This window comes from Echinops telfairi, unplaced genomic scaffold (assembly GCF_000313985.2).
Source record: "Echinops telfairi isolate 266 unplaced genomic scaffold, ASM31398v2 ScPeMD7_5;HRSCAF=22, whole genome shotgun sequence".
Classification (NCBI taxonomy): domain Eukaryota; kingdom Metazoa; phylum Chordata; class Mammalia; order Afrosoricida; family Tenrecidae; genus Echinops; species Echinops telfairi.
Window position 1 is genome coordinate 7,645,289 of NW_022103901.1, and position 23,961 is coordinate 7,669,249.

Here is a 23,961-nt window from a genome sequence, read left to right on the forward strand (position 1 = left end):
GGAGAGTGAGACATGTGGGGGGAGAGGCCCCTAGCAGTTACTGCAAAATGAGGGTGGGGTGGGGGACGGGTGAATCTCTCCCCGGAAACACATCATTTCATTGCTATCTCCCTAATCTAATTGATTTGTGCCCGTGAAGTACTTTTCAAATGTTCCCCTTTCCCTGTTTCATTTTAGCTTTTTTTTTTTCCTCCCATAAGCTTCGTTACCTCTATATAATCACAGAAAACATGGTCATAAACGGTGCTGGGGTGGCTGGGGAGGGGAGAGGATGTCTCCGTTCTGGAGCGCTGCCAATGTCTTGGGCTAGACCAGTGGGTCTCCACCTTCCTCATGCCGGGACCCTTTCATACAGTTCCTCGTGTGTGATGACCCCCAATCATAACATGATTTTCGTTGCTACTTCTTCCCTGTCATTTTTCTACTGTGATGCATTGGGTGACCCCTGGGAAAGGTTCGTTCAATCCCCAAAGGGGTCTCGGCCTACAGGTTGGGAACCACTGGGCGAGACAGTCCAGGGTTGCAGTCGCCAGCCGATGACAGAGGAACTGGAGCTGGAAGAGGCCCCCGAGCGCTCGGGAAGTGTCTGGTTCACTGGTGGGTTGGATTGAAGGAGCCATAAAAGATGTACTTCCTAATTACAACAACAAATCTTTGTTGGGCTCTTTTCCAAGGCTTCCCCAGCACCAACACGGTGGACCGCCAAGCACCCTTTTCTCTTTCTGTGACCTCAGCCTTGCCGGACAGCACTGACCACCTCCTTGTCCCCCTCCTAAATGGAGTCTTCCTCCCTACCAGGCTATTTATGGGACTCTGTTCTGGGTCCTAGCCTATACTGATGTCTCTTCCTACCCAACCCAAACAGTCCGATGGGTTCAAATCCCATATGCTGACTCGCCTGATGACTCTCAAATGTCTATATCCACCCAGAACACCTTGCTGATCTTCCAGACTCAACCATCCACTCAACCTCTCCTAGACGGTATCTCATCAGCATTTCTTTCATAACACAACAAAACAATGACTGATCCCCTTGTCTCCACCCTACCTATTCCTTCTACAAACTCCACTACAGTCAAGGTGATTCCAATTCACAGCGACCTAGAGGACAGAGCAGACCCGCTCCATAAGGTTTCTGAACTGTGAAGCTTTACAGGACCAGCTAGCCTCCTCTTTCCCCCCAAGGAAGAGGGGTTGGCTTGAAACGCTGACCTCATGGGTGAGCAGACCCATGCTTCAACCAGTGTACCGCCAGGGCTCCTTTCGCCCTCCACCGGGGGGTTTCTCAAAGTTCACAGGAAAATGGAATGAAGAGAGGACAGGGCGGTTTCCTGACCCATCTGAAGCTCCTTGTGTGATCTTTAAAGGACATTAAACCGCCCAGGTGGCCAGAGAGGAAAATGGTGCTGCCGCCCTTACTGTAGTTGTTGCTGTCGGGTGGAAGGGTGTGGGCTCCAACCCAGGGCATCCCTATGCACAATGCTGCGGAATACCGTCCCATCTTCTGCTATCTTGACAATTGTTCCTGTTCTTGAGTCCAATGGGGCAGTCAAATATATCTCCCAAATAAATCCTGGATGCATCCATGGACCATATCCACTGCCATCATCCTCTTCTTAAACTGCTTCTACATACAAGGGGTGTGTGTGTGTGTTCCTAAAAGTTCATGAAATTATGGAGGTAAATGATAATTTTTCCATGAACTTTTTGGAAACCTCCTCATCTCTGAGTACACAGCGCATTTAATGCACAACAGTCAAGAGTAATTTTTCTAGGAGAGGTTAAAAAACAAAAACAAAAACTTGATCGGATCCATGCCCATGTTCCATTGTTCAAGATCTTCTGTCTGCAACCAGAATTAAAATCATGTTTCTGTCCATCGCCTTCAAAGATGGCATGAGCTCCCTCCTCTTCTCTCTCTGTGCTCCTCTTTGACCCCGAAAATTCCAGTCACCGGGCCCTCCTGTCCTTCACCTTCACGCACCTTGTCAGTATCCCAGGGGCTTTGTCCTTGCTCTATGTTCTGCCGGTAACCCTGCCACCTCGGCCACCCCATCAATCAACCCTTATCCCTGGTTCTCATCACCACCCTCCGCTATCTTGTCCTTGGCCCCGCAGGCATTAGAAAGATAGGCTGGTGTCTGGCTATCTCCTGTCTGTTGCTTTGCCTGAGGGTGTGAGCGCCTTGCCGCACAGGCCCTCTCTCTTTGCTCCGCTCTGTATTCCCACATCAAGAACGGTGCCTGGCTCCCAAAACCACACCAGATGCTTTGGAGTCCACATCAACTCCTGCCCATCCCATGTGTTCTGAAGCAGAGCTGTGCACCGGGGGTTTGCGACAGCCGTGACGTTTCTTAAGTAGACCAGTAGGCCTTTCACCTGAATTGCTTCTGGAAGGGGATGGGGGTTCCCCATAGCCACCCTTGGGATCCATAGCTGAATGACTTCACCATTTGTGTTTAGAAACTAGGAAACTCTGCCCTGCTCAGAACTTTGCTTAATGAGAACATTTTATGATTTGACTATTCTGAATGAGCCAAGGAAGAAAGATGGCAGCTTCTACTTCCACAGAGAGTTTGTTTCAAAAACTTAAGAGGCAGTTCTACCCTGTCCATTCGGGTCTCTATGAGTTGAATTTGACCCATTGGCAGTGAGTTAAAATATAACATGCAAGGGATAGCATGTAATTACTTTAAGAAAAAAGATAGAAACCTTGAAATACTGCCTTGCTACAAAGGCCTTACAGATTATCCCAGAGTTTTTCATTTCAGTTAGCCCAGTCAAGAGAGATACTCTCTTTCCTTCTTCTACACAGTCATCTACATGCACCCCTCAGCCTGCTTCTTCCGGAAGTCACAAGCAAAGGGGAAGCGAAGGTACCACATAGAGAGCCTGCTAAAGGAAGTGTGTCTTTAGCTGTTTCATGACACGCCAAACCACTCCTTGGTTTTGCTTATTTATTTTGGAGTTAGGAGTTGTCTTTTAAATCAAATCAAAGATCTATAACAAAAACATAAGAGAAATGTGTATGGAAATGCATCTCTTTCTTGCTTTCTGTTTTCCCCAATGATAAAAAAAAAAAATGTATCTAGAGAGCGCGTGTACCAGGTGGTAGACCCAAACACTTTGAGCACAGAATGAAGTTGACATCCACCTTCCAGTTCCTTCCCCTCAGATCTGAACACTGGTCCGCTAAGGAGGAACAGCCACCGTGAAATTAACTTTGATGTTTTGGCAGCACAAGGACTCATCTCAAAATAGTAGGCAACAAAAAACCAAAATCCTAAGAATTCCGAAAACATTCTAGAAAGGATCCACCATCTTTGTTGGTGTTCTTAAGTGACGTGAGGTTGGGACACACAGCAGAAACACCGCTGGCCCCAGCCATCCTCCTCCCCGCTGTTATGTTTGTGCCCATTGTCACAGCCACTGCCAATCATCTCGTCAACGGTCCGGCCTCATTCTCGCCACCCTTACAGTTTACCATGGCGAGTTCCTTTTTAGCTGTGTAAATATAGATGAGACAATGAACGTTTGTAAAAGTGGCTGTTTTGTTTTGTAGATTTTTGGGGGGTAGCTGTATATCTCATATGACCATGGGAGACCAATTTAGTTCCATTTTATTATTATCTCCTTTTTCCAATTAGACACAGCTCTACCAAGATAACAGGTGGAAACACTTTAGCACAAATGAACACACTTTGCTTTCCTCAAGCACGCCTTCTAGATTTGCTAGGTGCCCAGATACCTAATGGAGCCTTCCCTTCCCAGCAGGCAGTATGAGAGGAAACTGGTAGTTCTCCTGGCAGCCCAGAAAGGGGGACCCCCCACTTATCTAACTGATCTATGCCTACGCCTGCTCTTTGCCCATTATCCTTTAGACGATCCTGAGCAATCCTTGCTCCCACAAAACCTACATTAGACAGCTGGCTCCTGGGAAACCATTAATGTTAGAATGCAATGCAATAAACCTTATTTGGAAGATCTTAAAAGACCAAAGCCTCCGCTAATGACATTTTAATGAGGAAATGCATAGGCTAATTACTGTCATCTTCTAGCTTGTCTATAAAAAGCCTACATCCAAGCGAGGCACAGATCTGCTGATTCAGACTTCACTGAGGGGGTTCAGCTTTCAGGGGAGACAAAGGGAGGGAAACACCTCCCAAACCACTCCCCACGAAAAGAATCTCAAGCCCCAGTTATGGCCCCTCATCTCAGGCAGAGACGCGGATCAGCGATCACTCAGACTGAGAAGGATGCTTTCCCAATGAGCACTTGCCCCATGTCCCAAACTAGCTTTTAGCAGTATGTGAATCTGGCACAACCAGTTGGCTAATGAAACTGAGGAAGTGACATCAATGTCACACGAGGGGACCACCTTTTGGGGAAAGGAGTCGGTTAAACACACCGATATCCTGCACTTGAATCAGGTTATCCATCAAATGCATGACCTTATCATTGTGTCTTCATGGCCATCTTGGGGGTGGACAGTCACAAGGAACGGGGCTAAAAGCATTAGTGGGAGCTAGAAATACCCAAGGTGACTGGTTTTAGGAAGCTGAGAGGAGCCCTGGTGGCGTAGTGGTTATGCATTGGGCTGCTTATTGCAAGGTCCACAGTTTGAAACCACCAGCCACTCCATGGGACAAAACTGGGGCTTTCTAGTCCCATAAAGAGTTACAGCCTTGGAAACTCTTGGGGGGCAGTCCTACCCTGTCCTATAGGGTCAGCATCGACTTGATGGCAGTGAGAGAGAGACAGACACTGAGACAAATATAGTGGGAGGCTGTTTGGGGCCTCATCCTTCAACCACTTTTTCTCTTATTTGGGTTTCAGTTATATCCTAACCCTACAAGTAAGGAATGACAGAGAGTCAGTGAGAAAAATGGACTGTATATAGCAAGCATATACAGGCATACACATACCCACATATTTTCTGGCTCTCTCAAGTGATGCATTTTCAAGAAGGAAAAGCATTTAAGAAATCCTATTAAAGTGGCCATGAAAAAACAGATGTATCCTGAGCTAATATGCATGGGGGGGGGTTAGCATCACAGAAATATGGCATTAGGAGGGCAGCTCTGGTGCCCATTGATTAACTGTATGTCTTGTCTTCCACTCAGCATCATAGGGGCTTAGAACAGATGGTCTTTTGGCAATGACTATTCTGAATCGAATACCCTGTGAGTCTCCAATTCCAGCCCACATCTAGTGCAAGATGTTGCTTATTCTTTTTAGCCTCCTTCAAGAAGTCTTCCTTGATAAGCCTAGTAGGAACTCATCTTCCCTCCTGTGAAAGCCCTTGGCTTTGCATCAGGAGCTTTCTGGAGTGATCAAGGACACTGGGTTAAAAGTGGTGAGTTGAAAACCACACCATTAGCTGGGCACCTTTGGGTGAGAGTACTGAATTTACTTTAGCCTCCGCTTCCTGAGTTTAAAATGGTCAAATGGTGGGACACCCACTGTAATAGTTACATAATTTCAGGTCAACTTATAGAGTGAAGGGGTGGAGTTTAGCCGGCAATCAGGTCACAGCAAATGATGCCTCCTGATGGGTGTGGCCTTCTCATGAGGATTCTGGGACTTCCTCTCTTCCTCCCTGGAGGCGGGACACACTCTTTCTCAGCTAGACCTTCCTGTTGAAGAGCCACATGCAGCCACACTGACTACAGAACCCTGGGGATGCATCCACCGTCATGGGATCCACAGGACTTTCCACCCACCGGCCTGTGATCTTCCTGCATTCGGCATCATTGCATGTGCTGCGTGAGTCTGAAGAGGAATTCATGGGCTTGGATCAAACCTATAGCCTTAATCTGGGCTGGGCCGAGATGCTTTATTGATGCATAATTACTTCTTAACATAAAGTTCTCTCTTAGATATACATGAGTGTCTCTGGATTCGTTTCTCTAGTCAACCCGGTCTAACACACCCACGGGTGAGATTACGGTAAGGAGTACATGGGGTCACATATACATATGCAGAATGATTAGAAGTAGCGTTTATCAGAGAAGTGCTGAAGGAGTATGACTTTCAGTGGTTGCCATTGTGATTGGAGTGGGGATCTAGTTGACTCAGCCTCAGGTATGTAGCTATTCCCCCAAAGTTTCTGTGTCACCCTCCCAAACCTACAGCCAGGGAGTTGATTACAATTCATCACAGACCCGCAGAGGAGAGCACTGCCCCATGGGGCTTCTAAGGCTCTTTCCAAGGTGGCAGACTGCCACCTCTTTCTCCACATCAGTAGAGGCTGGTGGGTCCAAACTTCTCACCTTCCGGTTAGCAGCCCAATTGCCTCACTCACTAAATGGGGAGCCCTGGCAGGAATGGTCTGTGACCGTCTCCCACACCTCTTCCTTCTCCACCTGGCGTCTGGAACATTCTCCACGAGTTCTCTGAATGTAGATGTTACGGGTACACGTCAGAAGTTAACTGGTTTGGGGGATTCTGGGAAGATGGCAGTGTGGAGACAATTGCAAACGATGATGGCAACATAAGTACAAATGTGCTCGACACAATCGATGATTGGATTGTTGTAAGAGCCTCCAGTAAAATGATTCATAAAAATAAAGAGACAATCGCTCCCACACGCCTCCACAAACTCAAGATAGAGAAGAAAACGGTTCTCAGCCGGGAGGTACTGAATCCGGGAACATCAGAAAAGTAGGACACTACAAGCAGCAAGAATCAGGATTTATGGATGAGTCCCGACGAGGATTAGGATCAAGGTTCCAGGAGAGGGGCCTGATCACATGGAGAGTGCTTCTGTTCCACGTCTTAGGGTTCCACGCCCGGGGCTTGTGGTCATAAAGAATGTGGGAGAGGCCTCTAAGACCAACAACTGGTCTCTATTCACCTAACCTACTGGAGGGGGAGCAGGATAGGGAACAAGGGAGCAAGCTATTACCCTGAGATGACCTTTAAGACTCACACCACAAAGATCCCCTTACATCTTCTAAAACGAAACTACAGTACAGGGTAGAACTGCCCCCGTGAGTTTCCAAGTCTGTACCTCTTTAAAGGAATAGACAGTCCCTCCTTTCCCTCACAGAGCTGCGGGTGGTTTCGAACTGCTGACCTTGAAGCTAGCAGCCCAGTGAGTAACCACGATGCAGGTGAGGACAGCAGATGTGACATAATTAGCAAGATAATCACAACTGTGATTTTTCTGAGTCAGGACAACAGGGGCCCCACCAAAGTGAGGTAAATATAAACTCAAAACAATGCGGATATGATTCTCACCTGGCCGACAGGACACCTACACTCTGCTTGTGGCCACCTGCTGCCCCCCACCCTTCTGTCCGCGGTGACTAACCCCTGGCTGTGATGCTGAGCAGGCTTAAGCGGAGCGTCTAGACTCCGCAGAAAGAGGAAGAGAGGTCTGACAAACACGTGAAACTCAGCCAACGAAAACCCTGACATTGACATGGCCCACTATGCCCCCCCGTCCTGAAGATGGGACAGTGCTGGGCCATGTTTGCTTCCGTGATGCAGGCCGTTGGGTGCTAACTTGCCAGGGGACAATGACGAACTCAGGGGGGACAGCAAGCTGCAGGGCACAGCTAGCTATGTCAGGTAACCAGCTGGGGCTGCTGGTAGCCAAATGAGGGTCTGGAAGGAGCAGTCTTGCTGACTAGATGCTCAGCCTATCCAAAGAACTAAACCCATAGGTAGCAGAATATGAAAAAAAAAAAAGATCACTGTGGTTTATATGTAGGGATGTGTCATTTCTTTAGACCGCATGCCTTTGCAGGACGGTGCTGGTGCAGAGGGCTGAAAGTGCCACGGCCTGCCAGAACACACAGATCTGTCTGGGAGGAAGGACAGCCAGACGTCCCTTACCAGCCAGGGTGGGAAGCCTTTGTCTCGTGTACTTGAGACTTGGGACAGGAGGGACTGGTTTGGCAAGGAGCGAGGTCCATGCAAAAGAGGAGGGCCCTCCAGGAGATGGAGGACGCAGTGGCTGCAACAATGGGCTCAAATGTAACAAACCTGAGGGATGTGCAGGACCAGGGGGTGTTTCCTTCTGTTGTCTACACGTGGGCCCCACGAGCCAGCATCTAACGCTACCTAGGCAGAACAACAATCAAAATATGCGAGAGTCCATCGACTCAGCCAGGTGCCCCTCCTCCATCTCTTCTGCTACTAGAGGCGAGGCGAGAAAGACATGGCACGGCCACCATCCTTCCACACGGGGAGCCGGGTGAACCCCACTTGGTTCCTCCCCGCCCAACTATTCCGCTGCGCCAGCTCTTCTTCTGTGGCACGTCATCTCCGAACACCACACACTCGGTGGAGCCCCGGAGCTGTCTCGGTATCGTTGTTCCTAATAGGCTGTGTTACTTCCCCCCCACCCCCATCCCAAACAGATCAGAACTCTTCCCTCACTCTGCCTCTTCCTCCCCACAGACCAGCCCCTCTGATGAAAGGGACAGTCCTCCTTTCTGCTGCCCCACCTTCATGACCGCCTAATACTGCGTGTCTTAAGGGCCTAGCAAGTTCCTTCAATTCAATGGAGGCGTTTCTTCTTCTCTCTCTCTCTCTCTCTCTCTCTCTCTCTCTCTCTCTCTCTCTCCCAGATAATGGCAGTAACAGGCAATTCCTTATTCCTGTCAGTAGGGAGGCTGAGCCACAGGGATCTGCATGTGCTGTGGTAGTTAACAGGCAGGCGAGCTAAGCTGCTTCCTCCTTGAAAGATGGCGGGAGCTGATGGCTCAGGGAGTCCATCTGAATCGGGAAGGAGACCCAGGGCGGGTGCTGGTAGCCAAGGACACCGATCTGAAAATGCTCCTATCATCTCCCACCCTTCCCAAGACTGAGAATTCATAGTCACAGGTCTCCTCCGCCCCATTCTGAGTTGGGATTAGGGCTTGGGAAGGAATCTGAATTCCAAGGGCAGATGCCATCGCATCAAAGGCCCCCCATCCCCTCCCCACAGAGAGCTAGACCTTGGGATGGATGTTTTCTTTAATCAGGGGCCCTTAATGTTAGTAATGCCATCCCACTGAATCCTTCCTCTTCTGTGCTTTAAGCATCTTAGCAAGGGACCTCGGAGAAAAGAGCCTACTTCCTCCCCTCCCACCAAGATCATTATTACTTGTAATGTCACGCAGGCTTTAAGATGCCATGCCTGCCATCTTCAGGTACACACATGGGTGGACGCTTCAAGACTTAGAAAGATTAGGAATCCCAGATGCGGAGATGGCTGAAGAAGAACCACCGGTCTTTACTGAAATGTGCAACGCCTCACTGTCCCCCACGGGGAAGCATCAGGGCCGTCAGGAATCCCGCCTCTTATAGAACATGGCAAAGAGACACAATGGTTCATCCAACTAGCTTTCAGCCTCAGCTGAACCCAGCCACTCTTTTCTTAAGGCAAGACACCACAGTGACATTTAATTACATCTGACATTTCGCTGTGGGCTCCCGAAGTCATTCCAAGTCATCTCTGGGGTCAAACCAGGCCTTCGTGTTTCCCAAAAGAGATGGTTACTGTTATCTTTGAAGCTGAAACTTTTGTGATGGGAGAGACAGCAAATGTGTCAAGAACTCTACAAGGCACCGTTCACAGGCCCTTAATGATGCACACTCAAGGACACACACTCCCTTTCCTCAGAACACGGCGACTATCCTCAACAACCAGAAAAGATCAAGTCGATGCGAACTTCATATCCACCACACAGGACAGGGCAGAACGGCTCCTGTGGGTTTCCAAGACTAACCCTGGACTGGAGGAGAAAGCCCCATCTTTCTCCTGGCCAGCGGCTGGTGGTTTCGAACTGCTGGCCTTGCAGTTCACAGGCCAACGGGCAACCACTCTGCCACTAGGGCTCCTCCACTGCGACTCTCCTGTTGTGGTGCTGGTTGATACCTGCCATTGAGTCGGTTCCGACCCATAACAACACTATACGCAACAGAACAAAACACTGTACAGCCCTGCACCATCCACACCATGATTTCTATGCCTGAGCCCACGGATGCACCCACTGGGGCAATCCATCTCGTCAAGAGCCTACCTGTTTTGGGCTGCCCCTCCACTGTCGCAAACATGATGTCCTTCCGCCATGGACTGGTCCCTCCTGACAATATGTCTAAGGTATGTAACATGAAGTCTCACCATCCTTATCTCTAAGGAGCACTGTAGCCTTACTTCTTCCAATACCCACCAGTGTGTCCTTCCAATATTGACTAGGCAAAGGCATTCGACTGTGTGGACCGTAATAAACTGTGGGTCACCTTGAGAAGAATGGGGATTCCGGAACACTTCATTGTGCTCATTCGGTACTTGTGCGTGGATCAAGAGGCAGTGTGGGAACAGAACAAGGGAATACTGCAGGGTTTTAAATCAGGAGAGGTGTGTGTCAAGGTTGTATCCCCTCACTATAGTTGTTAAGTCTATATGCTGAGCAAATCATCAAAGAAGCTGGATTATATCAAGTAGAGAGCGGCATCAGGATTAGAAGGCTCCTTAACAAGCTGCGTTATGCAGATGACACAAACTTGCTTGTTTTTGAAACTGAAGCACTTGCTGATGAAGATCAAGGGCCGTAGCCTTCAGTATGAAGTACAACTCAGCGTACAGCGGATCAAAATCTTCACAACCGAAGCAATAGGGAACATCATGTAAATGAAGAAAGATTGAAGTTGTCAAGGATTTCACCGTAATAGGACCCACAATCAGTGCTCATGGAAGCAGCAGTCGAGAGATCAAAAGACATATTGCAGTAGGTAAATCTGCTGCACAAGACCTCGTTAGAGCATTGTAGAGCAAGGGCATTACTTTGAGGACTAAGGGGTGACTGACCCAAGCCAAGGTAGTCTCCACTGCAGCCTCTGCATGTGAAAGTTGGACACTGAATGAGAAGACCGTAGAAGAATCGATGTCTTTGAAGTGTGGTGCTGGAGAAGAATATTGAAAGCTCACCAAGCAAACAAGTTTTAACAGTGGTGTGGTAAGTGCCACTGACTGAGTTCCAACTCACAGTAACCCCTGTAAGCAGAGCAAACCACTGTCCGGTCCTGCACCTCCTCCCAACCATGGCCACGTGTGAGTCTTGCTGAGGGTCTTCTTCTTTCTCATTAACCTTCAACCTCACCAAAGCCTGGTCCCCTCCAGGGGCTGCCCTCTCCTGGCCCTGTGATCACATGGCCAAAGGAAGTGAGAACATGTCTCACCATTCTTCCTTCTAAGGAACATTCTGGCTGTACTTCTTCCGAGCAGATTTTTGGGGGACAGTTCATGGCATCTTCAATTCTGTTTGTGATGCTATTCTTCGAATGCATCGAATCTTGTTTGGTCTTCCTGACCCAGTGCCTGTATAATGGGCCGTGGTTCATTCAAAGGGTCCCTGAAGTGCATTGTGGGGGGTGGACTGGAGGGAGACGAGACACTGGAGGTAGCCTTCTGGTCAAGTTATTACGTTCACATTCTCTTTCCAAGTTCAACCTTCAGTCTCTTTGCCTTTTTTTTTTTTAAAGCAGGAGCATGGATTTTGGTAAATCTCAGACCAAGGAAAGAGTGCTTTGAATATTCAAATCAGACGGGAGGGGGTTGGAAAATGTTTCATTGTGCTGAACCATAGTCTTCACAGAAAAGAAGAGGGGGTGTGGGGGTGTGGATTGTCAGAATATATAGTACAGTATGAAAAGGTTATTCAAGTGAATTCTCTCAGTTGGGTCTGGGATTCAAAAAGCCCAGGCAGCAGGTTACGTGGACAGCCGCATTTTCTTCCCCAGCAGCAGGGGCTGGCACAGGATGGCTGAGTCACGTTGGAAATCTAGTGGGGGTGGTTTTTCTACGAATAATGCCCTCTGCGGGAACTTCCTTTTTCTTCTTTACTGTAAAAGGACAGTGCTTGGGACTTTTATCTTGTTCTTGCAAAAATCAACACTCTTTCTAACAGCCCTTTACTTTGACGCTGACATCATATGGTCTGTCCATCTGTCACCATTCTGCTTAGGCGACGCGCCGGCTGGGGCTGGGGATGTCACCTCTTGCTGCCTCTGGGCCTGCACCTGGAAAATGAGGATGCTCCCGGTAAGACAGCAGGGGTGGTTGGAACGGCAAACTGCAGGGACTGGCTGCAGCATGGTGCCTGGCACAGAGCAAGGGTGGTCTATGGTGCTCAGCACATCTGCCTGTATTTTTGCCTCACTGATGGGTAGTCATTTCTCCCCAGGCTCCTCAAAAGCCGATTTCTTTCCCTCCGTTGCGTCTGATGAGGTGTGAGCCTGTATTTGTGGATAATGCCCAGGGTTCTGCACACTTCTGTCCTTGATAGGCCAGTCTGTCAGCCCAATTCAAGAACCATGGGTTTGGAGTAAGTAGTGCAGTCAGGCGTGGGCCAGATGTTTGACAAGAGCAGTGGGGTGCCATCAATGATGGTAACCCTGGGCTGAAAGAACCCCACGGGGCCAATTACATCCTCATCACTGGGCTGCCTTCCCCTCCTCTCTGTGAACATACTGACTTCGTGTGACTGTCACAAACACCCACTGGATTTTGTTCTTCTAGGGCTCCTGCCTTGCTGGTGTTTTGCCTGTGGGCCAGAACTCTCGAGCAAAAGAGCATAACAAATGCAGGAAGCCCCCTTTGTCAGCCGACTCCCCTCCATGCCATTTGCACCCTGAATCAGAACCCCGTCTGCCTGATCAACTCTCCCCTTGGGCCACACCAGCGCTCTCAAGGGAGGCCCTCCTTTCATGGCGGAATGCCCTCGCTTGGCTCACTGCAGTGTGGCCTGCACACACTAGTAGGGCTGCTCCCCGTCTTTGCTCCAACAAGGCCGATGGGTGGGTTTGAAAACACTATAGGTAATGAGCATGCTGGCCAGGCAGAGTATCAAGTTCATCTTAAATGAGAATAATGCAGCAGCATCCTTGAATCCTTACTCTCTCTCTCCTAGTTACTGCCACGCTCACCTCACCTTCTAGAGCCGAGTTAAGCTCCCCAATCAGGCAGTTACTGCGGTGCGCAGGCTTCTTTTATCAGAGGGGAAACAGAGAACAAAGCAGAACAGGGCAACTAACACTTGCGTATCACTGGGCAAACTTATAGTCATGGACTCCAGGTCATTATTATCTTTGTCAGGATTGGAAGATCCCACCTTCAACACAAACCTTGTCTAAGAAATCCCTGTAAGAGGTAGGGATTTTTCTCCTCCTTGGCTGCTAACTTCAAGGCCAACAGTTCAACACCACCAGCTGCTCTAAGGGAGGAAGATGAGGCTTTTGACTCCTGTAATCAGTATGAAATTCTTAGAAAGCACAGGGCCCAGTTCTACCCTCTCCTAAAGGGTGACTCTGAGTCGGACTCCATTCAATGGCTGTACGTTTAGGCTTTCTGGTTGATGATAAAATAGAATCAACAGAAAATAAAAGATTATTTTCTTGTCTTCAAGGAAGTAAAGAAATCGCATTATAACTATTATTATTAGAAAGAATTAGAACCTATGATAAACTCATCGACTCTTCTCAAAACCACTGCTGGCCCCATTTGTGTAGTTGGAGAAACGGAGGCTGAGTCCACTCAATGGCTGAGACCACACAGCTACATGAAGAGGTGGCACATGAGCCACTGGCCATGCCCTTTGTCTCTTCTGCCATGAGAACTGATGGTTTCACAGAGCACAATCAAAACAGCTTCAGGTGATCTGTTGCCATTATTTCCCCGGGGACCAGACTGCATTATCAACAGCACTCTACCACAAACATCTGAAGGAACCTGTGAATGAACTAAATGCAAATCATGAAATAACGACAGACGGCCACTCCGAACTGCTCAGCGCGTAGCCCTGTGATGCGTGCCTATGAGATAAGGCATGAAAAAACGCTAAGTTGGTGCAGAAGCTGACATCTGTGCTGCTGATATCTGAGTTGACATCCCCAGGCCAGCTGCTGCTCATGCTCTGAAAGCATCAAAGGCACCAATGTGTATTCAGACCACCACAGGGCAGTCTCTGAAATCCGCTCCCGAGGCTGGCATGACCGCCCCACAGGCACCTGCTGGGTTGATGCTTGTGGAAAGGGCAGACTGGCTAGGTCAGGGACATGTTCAGCTGCCTGGATTTTGCAGCGATTTGAGAAGACACGAGTACAGGTTGTTTCTTTTTTAGAGGGTGATATGGGTTTTTGGCACAGGGATGTCAGGGCGATGGTGGACTTGCTGGCTTTCTTCACTCTGAACACAGTTATTGGCCCTGGGATTACACACCGGTGTCTATTTTGTAAACATTATGAACAACTCCTATTTTGGTAACAACATTAAAAAAACAAAAACAGCAACAACGCTACGCCTTGCAACAAACAGGCCAAGGGCATCAGTAAAGAGAAGAGGGACATAAACAGCAAGGCCAGGCCCCACCCATTTCCCATGTTGTAGTGATGGGCTCCACTCCACTGAGCTCAGGACCACTGGCTCCTCAGAGCCAGTCCTCTCCACGAGGGTCATTGGAACTCAGATCCTGACAGGCTGTGAGACAAACAGTGCCTCCCCCCACGCCCCCTGAAGTAGTTAGATTGTTGTGCCAAACTGGCCCATAAAACACATGTGGGGTTAACTGAAGGACAGAGGGATTGATGGCTCAGTGAGCCTCACCTTTGGAGTTCTCAGGTCTCTTGCTCTCTGATGGTTGGACCAGGGTGCAGCTGCCTTAGCCAGTTCCCTGCTTCAGCTGGCAATGCTCACTTCCTGCAAGACGTCCCCGAGGAGAAGCCACAAGGACCTACCCCGATGCAGCCCTGGGTGCTGGAGCAGCTGTATGGGAGACCCCTGCCAGCGCTGAGATGCTTACACATTCACTGATTCGGCTTTCCTCCTGCAGTCGGCATCATTGCATGTGTTTTGTGAGATGGAGGAGGACTTTGTGGATTGGTGTTGGACATATGGGTTAATGTTGGACTTGTGGGCTTGGGCAGCACTGGGTAGGGATGTTTTCTTGATGCGCACTTCACCTTTATATAAAACTCTCTCTTATACATGAGTTTCTGTGGATTTGTTTCTCTAAAGTACCCAGACTAACACACCCCCACTGCCAGAATTTAGTCCGGCACAGATGAAGCTGTGAGGGAATGCGTGGAAAGAGAGCTGGATCAGCAATGGAAGAATGTCAAACAGCTGCAAGGAGATGAGATGAGGTCACCTGGCTGGAAGAAGACAGCTGTAATACTAATGATCTTGTTTGAAAGCACCCCCCATCCCTCACAGCACCGTATTTCTTGTTCCTTTCAAACACCCACATGGGCAAAATAAAAGAGACCAAGGCAATATGCAGCCGTGGTCTTCATATGATTGAAAACCCACCGATGCTATGGCAGGGTTTTGCTGAAGCTCTGGGTCTGGCAGAGAGTGCAAAGGGCAGAGATGGCGGACCCAGGGCATGGACGGGAGCAGTCCCAATTCTTCTCGTGATTGTGGTTGGGTACCAACAGGCTGTGCTGCAGTCTTTGGGCACAGGAGCTGTTAAGATGTTGTTAGGCAAACACTGCAAATGCTATTGAACACATGTCTATTCTTCTGTCATTATCCTTTTTAGCATATTCTATTGGGACCCCCAGGGAGCTCTGGTGGATTGGTGGGTTACACATTGAGTTGCTGACCACAAGGTCAGCAGCTCGAACCTACCAATCAATCCTTGGGAGAAAAACGAGATTGTCTGCTGCCGTAAAGATTGAAAGTCGCAGAAACCCAACGGGGCGATTCTATTCTGGCCTGTAGGGTTGCAATGAGTTGGAATCAACTTCATGCCAGCGGGGACCTTGAACCCTAATCAACAGGGCAGCAGGGCCAAAGAACCAGCACATGCACACTGCTCCAAGATCTGTCACAGAAGGGGACTTCACGACAGGGACAAGTAGATAGCATCACCATAGATGTGTCTGGATTGCCTCATTTACACTGTGTTTTGTTATCTTGCTTCACTCTCCCCTAATTATAATTGGTAAGGTCACCTGGAGACAATGGCCAAGGCTAAGAGCGCTGCATCATCTTTGAAACACACTGATCAGGACCCTTCTCTTCATTGGGTGACTCTTGTGCTCAGCAATCACAGCAGCTCTACCATTTCTGGAATACTTTGACCTACTCCGAGTTTCGTCAAGGTACCTGTCCTTTCTTACCGATAGAAAGAAATAGGCATCTAGACTTTTAGGCGAACAGTTAATACAGGAAACAGAACACCCAGGTCCATAAGTAAGCAAATGGTAGCATTCCCCAACGGCAGGAACCCTGGTGGTGTAGCAGTTATGCATTGGGCTGCTAACAGGAAGGTCAACAGTTCAAAACCACCAGCTACTTCAAGGGAGAAAGACAAGGCTTTCTATGTTCATAAAAAGTTACAGTGTTGGCAACCCACAGAGGCAGTTCTACCCTGCCCTATAGGTCGTTGTGAGTTGGCACTGACCCCAGGGCAGGGAGTTTCGTTTGGTGTTGTAGGACACAGCTCGTTCAGATGATGCTGAGTCTCAAGCACACGTCATCCTTAAGAAAGCTAAGGATGCAGGGCTCCATCCTAGGCACTCTCCAGAGTCATGGTACAGGCCGCCCCACCCCCAGCTGCACACACCCCGAGCCCCCACTGGGTGGGCAGCTGATTTCAGAAATCTTCACAGATAACCTACTTGTTTCCACATCGGCTGATTGGGATACTCACTACCTACTGCCATCCAGTCAGTCCTGACTCATAGCGACCCCACAGGACAAAGTGGAACTGCGCCTGCGAGTTTCTGAGCTTGTAAAGCTTACAGGGGTTGACGTTCTTCCTCAGCCTGTGTCTCAGTCGATCTCTTTCTGGAACCGTCCACACCCCCACAGGAACTTCACCCCATGTTTCCTCTCTCCCCAGCCTGAGAGCATCATCAGAGTCTCGGTAAACTATGATTCGGTTTCAAGAAGACCTTCCAGGGGGATTCTTGGATTCTGGTTTAAAGATCGTCGCAGCGCAATGGTTTTGAGGGTGCACCCAGACTTCATGACTCCAGAAGGTGCGGACTCCATGGGGATTTAAAGTGCTGTCCTGTCCTTTCCTGCCTTTTTACCACGATCCTGCCACCGACTCTTTGATCAAAACATTCAGTGAGGGTAGCCATGGACCGTCTAGTTCTTTGGGACTCATGTCAATCTGGGCTCTTTCTCAAGCAACAGGTTTGGAATGATCATTCTACTCCCGATAAAGGGATGTGGACGTGGTTCCTAGGATGTGGCAGTAGAAACCATCTCCTTCACTGACCAACATTCCTCTCCACATCGAAAGACCTGGGACAAAGTAGGAACTCCATCACTGTTAGTCTGTTGTTGTTCTTGGTGAACGTTAACAAGGTAGATAAGGAAGTAAAGACACCCACTGCTCACGTATCAACCAGTGAGGTTCCACGTATCAACCAGTGAGGTTCCATGTCGTTGGGCTAAAATTGGTGCTATAGGAAAATAGAGGATGACCACATCAGGTCACAAAGTGGAGTTATGTAATCGGATCATTACACAATGCCAAACTGCATCATGACAGAAGTGCCCAACCACTGAGAATCATGGCCCCGCCAAGCTGACACAAAACCACCCCAGGGGGCGAGCCTCTCGCCCTGCAGCTCAGCATTCACAAATGGCAGACACCTTTGTTAATGTGAGAAATCCTCAGAGAGTGGATGCTAAGGATGGTTGTAAATATGATTCTTCAGGGAAGGACAGAGTTGCTGAGTGAGGCGGAGGGAGGACTACGAGGTATACTTTCATCCCTCCCCCGCCTCCCGCCCCACCCTGGCTTTTACAAGTGAACAATTGCTTGCTCAGGGTTTTGGGGCTTTCCTTTTACAGGATCAATGGCACCGTCCTTCTGGCAGGAGCGATGATAGCCTAATAGTGCTGATCTCCATTAATACTACAAGATATCTTCTAATTACCTGGCACCAGCACGGACAACTTCTTTCTCCTGGTATGATTCCAAAGCAAGGCCATTTGAATATGCCTGGAAATTTATATTCTTCCCCTACTGCTGCACATGCTGCCTCTTAGATGTTTGATTTCAGAACCGCCTTTGGAAACCTGGGCGGCCTAAGAACCCATTAACTTGAATACTAAATGCAGGTGCGTTTCACACCAGCACAGGCAGTAACGGTAACAAAACTTCCCTCCCGGAAAACTCAGGCTGCTCTACCGGGGTGACTGCTTCATTTTTCACAGGACAATCTCTCCATGCAAAGAAGGGAAGGCTTGGTCAGTGACTAACTAAGCATAATCCAGTCTGTATGTCAGCTGACAGACGACTCCGGAGAAACGGAGGTCCGCATCTCCACCAAGGCCAGCATAAATGATTTCCTAGGTAATTACCCGACGTTTACTTCCATCCGAGAACCACACGATCCAACCCAGCAGAGAGGGATCCACTGTTTTCCCCTTTCAGCTTCTGTCTAAAGCCCGGGACGAAGACACTTGAACACACTGTGGCAAAACCAGAACGCGATGGAGTATGAGCCACTTTGCTGCCACTGGCTATGCGCTCAAATCCAAACAGTTAAAACTAAAAACGCTCAGATAGGCTTCCTAGCTAAACTTCTCCTAATCGCTTACACTCACTGTTATCTCAAAAGATTTGTGAAGGAAGTATACGACATAGAGCAGTGGAGAGTTGGCCTCACTGGACCGGATACCATAGCTGGACCGCGGCTACACCGCTGAGCAGCACACCTCCCTCAACGCAAAAAGCCGCGAGTTACGCTGTGACCTCATATCCCTTCTCTAAGAGTTAAATTCGTTTCTAAGATGGCACACATGGAGTATGCGTGATGTGCATAACCATCTTTAGAGGTACCATTAGCTGTCTTGGCAAGATCTGGGCAGCTTACTTCTTGGTTTGGGAATACCACCAAGCAACAAGCAGATAAACACAAGCCAAAAAGACAACCCTCAAAGAAAGACATCCCACTCACACACAGATAGACTTCCAACAGGAGTAACTGGACCTTCATATGACTCACATTTAAGCCAATCAACCACATAGGAAGAGGCACTGGTCTTTCAGGCTCAGCCATTGGCCAATGATGGCTAGAAAGCAAATTCCTCTGAACGCATCCGTGTAAGGGACAGAACAAATGAAGGGACTGAGATTCCCACTCGTGGGGTTCTTACTCTTCTTCCTGTGACTTCTGACCTTCCCTCGACAACCCACCTTTGCAGCCTCACCGTGGTAGAGATTTCTGTCAACTCCATCTACTGAAGTCCATGTTCTAAGTCAACTTTTCTTTTCTTTCTTTTTAAAGTTCGGCTGCTGTGAAGTGGTATAACTGTATCACGAGCATGTTGTTTAAGTTTCTTTAGCCCCAAGCGATTCTGGCTAGGGAACAGTTAGAGGAAACGCCCCCTCCCTCACCATCATGGTTAATTAGCACAAGTGCTTCGTGCACACTGCTGCTAGACTCCTGGGGGTCCCCCACTGGGCCACTCAGCAGGGTGCAGTGCATGGCGGTGCTGTAGCACTGCGCCTGTGGTACTTCCTGCCACGTACAGTCCCCAGAATGACCCGACCATAATGACTATCAATAACTAGGAAGACGGCTCCCACCAAGACAAGGCACCGGAGCAAGAAAGAGCCCCAAGGAAGACTTCCACAACACAGCGCTAAAGGACCGAATTCACAGTGTGAATGATATGCCCAATGATGCAAAAGCAGGACTTACCCTTTCTTTTTCTTTTAATATAACACGAAAACAATGCCCCCCCACCCCATGAAGAAATTCAGGTCCCAAACAACAACAAAAACAAGAACAAAACAAACCCAAACCAAAAAAACATCAGACACTGCCATTGCAGCTATTCTGACTCATAGAAACCCTCTCAGGCAGGTTAGAACACCCCCAATTTCTGAGACCGTAACTCTTTATGGAAATAAAATGCCTCATCTTTCTCTCAAGGAGCGGCTGGGAGTCTCGAACTGCTGACCTTACAGTTAGCAGCCCAATTCATAACCACTAAGCAACTCTTTCTGAAGAACCCGAAACCCATTTTTATGAAGCAACTGGTCTTCTTGAAACTGCCAGTGTAGGACCCTTCCATGCCTCTCTAGCCTTCTAGTAGTCTGACACTGCGTCAATCCCGACCCCAAGGGACCCCACAGGATGGAGTAGAACTGCCCCTTGGGTGTCTGAGACTTTAAAGCTGTACAAGGGCAGCTACCCTCAGGAGCTTGTGGGTTCAGAACCATGTGCAGTAAGTAGCTCCATGCATGGCCCACTCAGACTCCTTTATCCTTCTAGTGAGTGATGTAGTGGGTTACATGTGGTGGTCAGCAGGGCAAAATCACCGGCAGCTTCCTGGGAGAAAGAGGTGGCTTTTTTGTTTTTTTGCTTCTGTAAAGAGTTATAGTCTCAGAAACCCACAGGGCAGTCCCACCCTGCTTGGGAGGTGAGTGGGACTCGCCCCCATGGCAGTGAGTTTGGGGATCGGTGGAGTTCAGAACCCTATTCATGGGGCTCTAAAAGGCTTATCCACATGGGCATCACCTCTTACAAGGGTCAATTTTTCAATCCCTTGACATCCACTCACATACCAGGAAGGTTGGTTGTTTTTCGGTTTGGGGAAATTAGAAAAGACAGAAGGCTACGCTAAGGGAAAAAGTTAGCTGAGGCAGGAAATGGACAGGGGAGGGATTACAAACGGAAGCCGTATTCTGGGTGGTCAAGAGCAAAGGGGTGGGGGTGGAGGCAGAGCAGAAGACTCAGGGATGGGGCTGGGGGGAGGGCAGACCTCTTTGGTATGAAGTGAGCCAAGCCAGGGGGGCATTTCCAGTTCCTGATGAGGCAAGGAGAGCTCTGGCTAGGAGCTCTGGGTTAGCACTTGACCCAGAGGCTGATGGACGGAAAGAAGGGGAGAGAGAATTCAGCAGGTCTCCGGGGGCTCCGGTCTGTACTCAGCGGGGCTGATCACCACCATGTCCCTCTCCGTGGGACGCCCAGAGGGCAGTCCCTTGATTGCCGAAGTCACCAGCGCCCAAGGCTGAGCTGTGGGGCAGGCCGCAGGCCAAGCTCACGGGGAAGGGAAGTCCAGAAGACATGCAGTAATGAACACATTTGTCACCTGGCATCGTTGAGCCATCGAGCAACGAGGATGAAGCAGCAGTGAGGCAGGCTGGCGCAATTACCCTCTCCCAACCACTGCCGGGGCCCTGGTGATTAATCACCGTCTCTAGACATGGCTCTCACAAGCCTGGCCTCCGATCCCCAGGCAAAACGCACATGCTGGCTTCTGGGAGGGAGGGAGGCAAGGAGGGAGGAATAGGCAGTTGACTTGAGGGAGTTTTTTTTCCCCCCCTTCCTTTCCCCTCCCTCATCTGAAGAAACACGAATAAATCACACATCATCAAGTTTATCATTTTTTCCCTCCTCAGAGAAATATGAAATATTATAGATCATCTCCAGTACATCAGCTTCTTCACACTCCATTAGCATGAAGGGACTATTTTTGATATAATTTGTCAAACCACTGGCCTCGTTTCTCCCATTTCCCTTCAAAAAGGGAACGCAGGCACGGGAGACCCAAGTCTTGCCGTCTTCATGGCCTTCATGAGGGTGGCCACAAGCCGCTCTCTCCACCAGAGGAGGAGGAGCCTGGGACATGCGCTGCGGGGCGGCAGGTTACCAACCTGGGCCACCAACTGAAAGGGGGCGAGGAGTTTCTCCAAGAGATGGGGTTGATGGCCGTGGTGTCAGCCTGCCTTATGTAGAACCTGCGGAGGTGAGCTTTTGTTCTTTATGAAGCTTTGGTCTGCTCAGGAAGGTCTGTTTTCTTCTCAACCTTGTAGGTCAAGGGTCCCGGGGACGACTGGCAGCCCAGCAAGTAAGCTTGTAGCACTTCCTGCTTACCGGACACACTGGCGGACCAAAATGAAGAATAAAAACATCGGTTCTCTTTCTCTCCCCTCCTCCCATTAACAACCATTAAAGAGCATTAACAGCAGCGCTGAGAGTCAAATGAGCCATTCAATTCAATTTGGTTATTATTATTGTTTTAATTTAATCAATGAGGCCCTACTATGTTCAAGGCAATGCGCTTCCCACTCTTGAGTAGATCCAAGCTCACTATGACCACGTTGTCTGTCCCCACCTCCCCCAACAGTCAGCTAGGCAAACACGTGGCCTGCGAGCTGTAACATCAAGGTAGAGTCAGACAAGTCGTGTAAGTGGGACGTGGACAAGAAAGCCTTTGGATCCAGAAACTTCAGAAGTACCGTATCTTCGGAAAAGTGAAAGATGGGAGAGCGAGCTCAGGGTTGATGACAAGGAGAGAGATAGCTAAGGGCCCATTAGTATGAAGGGCTCACAGTGCTCTTAGGGGTTGAGAGGCCTTGAACGGGGAGTGGGCCCAGAATGCAGGAGACCTGTGTGAACTGCAATAGGAGAAAAGACCAAAACACGAGTTAGGCTGGGACGGGCCTGGAACAGTAGGCCAAGAAGCATTAACTGACCACAAAGACAACAAGGAACCCCTGAACGTCTTGGACAGTATCAGGAATGATCAATTCTGGGTTTACGACGGTAACTTAGCTAGCAGAACTGTGAAGGACGACCAACCTAACCCCAACCCACTGCCATCCGGCTGATTCCCACGCAAAGCCCAGTCCTGTTGACAGTACCCTCAGTAGGGTTTCTGAGACAGTAAATCTTGATGGCAGTAGACAGCCTCATCTTTCTCCCTCAGAGTGGCCGGTGGGTTTGAACGGCCAAATCTTGAGGTTAGTACCCCAGCGTCTAACCTGTAGCACCACTATGGCGCCTTAAGAATGTCAGTATAAGACATGCAAGAAACAACACGACTTTATAAAGTATCAAGGGTTCATGAGGGAAGGAAGTGGGGAAGGGAGGGAACAATGAGGAGCTGATACAAGGGCTCAAGTAGAAAGGAAATGTTTAGAGAATGATGATGGCAACACATGTACAAATGTGCCTGACACAATGGATGGATGGATGAATTGTGATGAGTTGTACGAACACCCAATAAAATGATTTTAAAAAAACCAGAATGACCCAGGAAGGATGGCCTAAGAGTCAAATAGATGAGAGAGAAGACTTTTGCGGCAGAATTTGCCTATTATGTCCTCTGAGAGTGGACAGCTTAAGACCAGGGCCTTGTTTCCACAGACTCACGTGTGACATAGCAACCACACAAAGGTGCCTGATCCCATTTGCTAAACTACTAAAATAGGCAGGTACGAAAGGAGACTTGTACGAAAGTCTTCACAGCAGTGCTGCTTGTGATAGCCAGATAATTCCAGAAGCCTAAATGCCTGCAAAGGGACAAGACAAATGGGACATAATGCTGAAATCGAATATGACACAGAGTGGGAAGAGCAATACCAGTTAAGCTGAGTGACTCTCACAAACACCGTGCCCAGAGAAAATGAAGACAAGGTGCCAGACTTGCGCAGACTGTAAGATGCATTCTGTCAACACATAAAATATATATGCCGGTAAGCCAAAAATTATTCCACGTCAGAGATACCAAGGGCTTAGTCTAAATACGGCCTGTTTAAATAGGGCTCCACAATCATGGGTGGCTCAGCAGGATGCAGGTCTTGTCTCCTTAGGGTGCCTTCAAACACAGGTCCAATGTCAACAGGGGCATCTGAGGGGCTCTGCTGGGCCAGTCCAATTCAGGGGAAGGCTGTGGTCACTCTATAGGTTCATCTTGGTAGATTTTCTCCAAGGATACAGGAGGATGGGGAGGGAGGGGTGGTTATTAGAAAAACATTTTAGGAAAATTGATAAGGCATTGGGTAGAAAAAGGCCAGCAAAGTTGTCCCAAGGGATAGTTTCCATTAACAAGGCACCTGCTCGTTCTTCAAGAGTAGCAAGGGCCGTCCTATGAGAATTTCACTGGGAAACCTTACCCTGACCTTGCCCCTTCGGACTCCTTTGGCTTATAAGCCCAAGGAATACTTAAAAAGGAATAGGTAGTGGGTACACAGATATTCACTACAG

General features: G+C 48.9%; 1 protein-coding gene across 1 annotated transcript in view; it reads right to left on the minus strand.

Annotated features, from left to right (window-relative positions):
* AUTS2 (activator of transcription and developmental regulator AUTS2) overlaps window positions 1–23,961 on the minus strand; it is a gene marked incomplete at its 5' end in the record, with an annotated part of 1,172,671 nt that overhangs the window by 581,234 nt on the left and 567,476 nt on the right. The window lies entirely within an intron of this gene.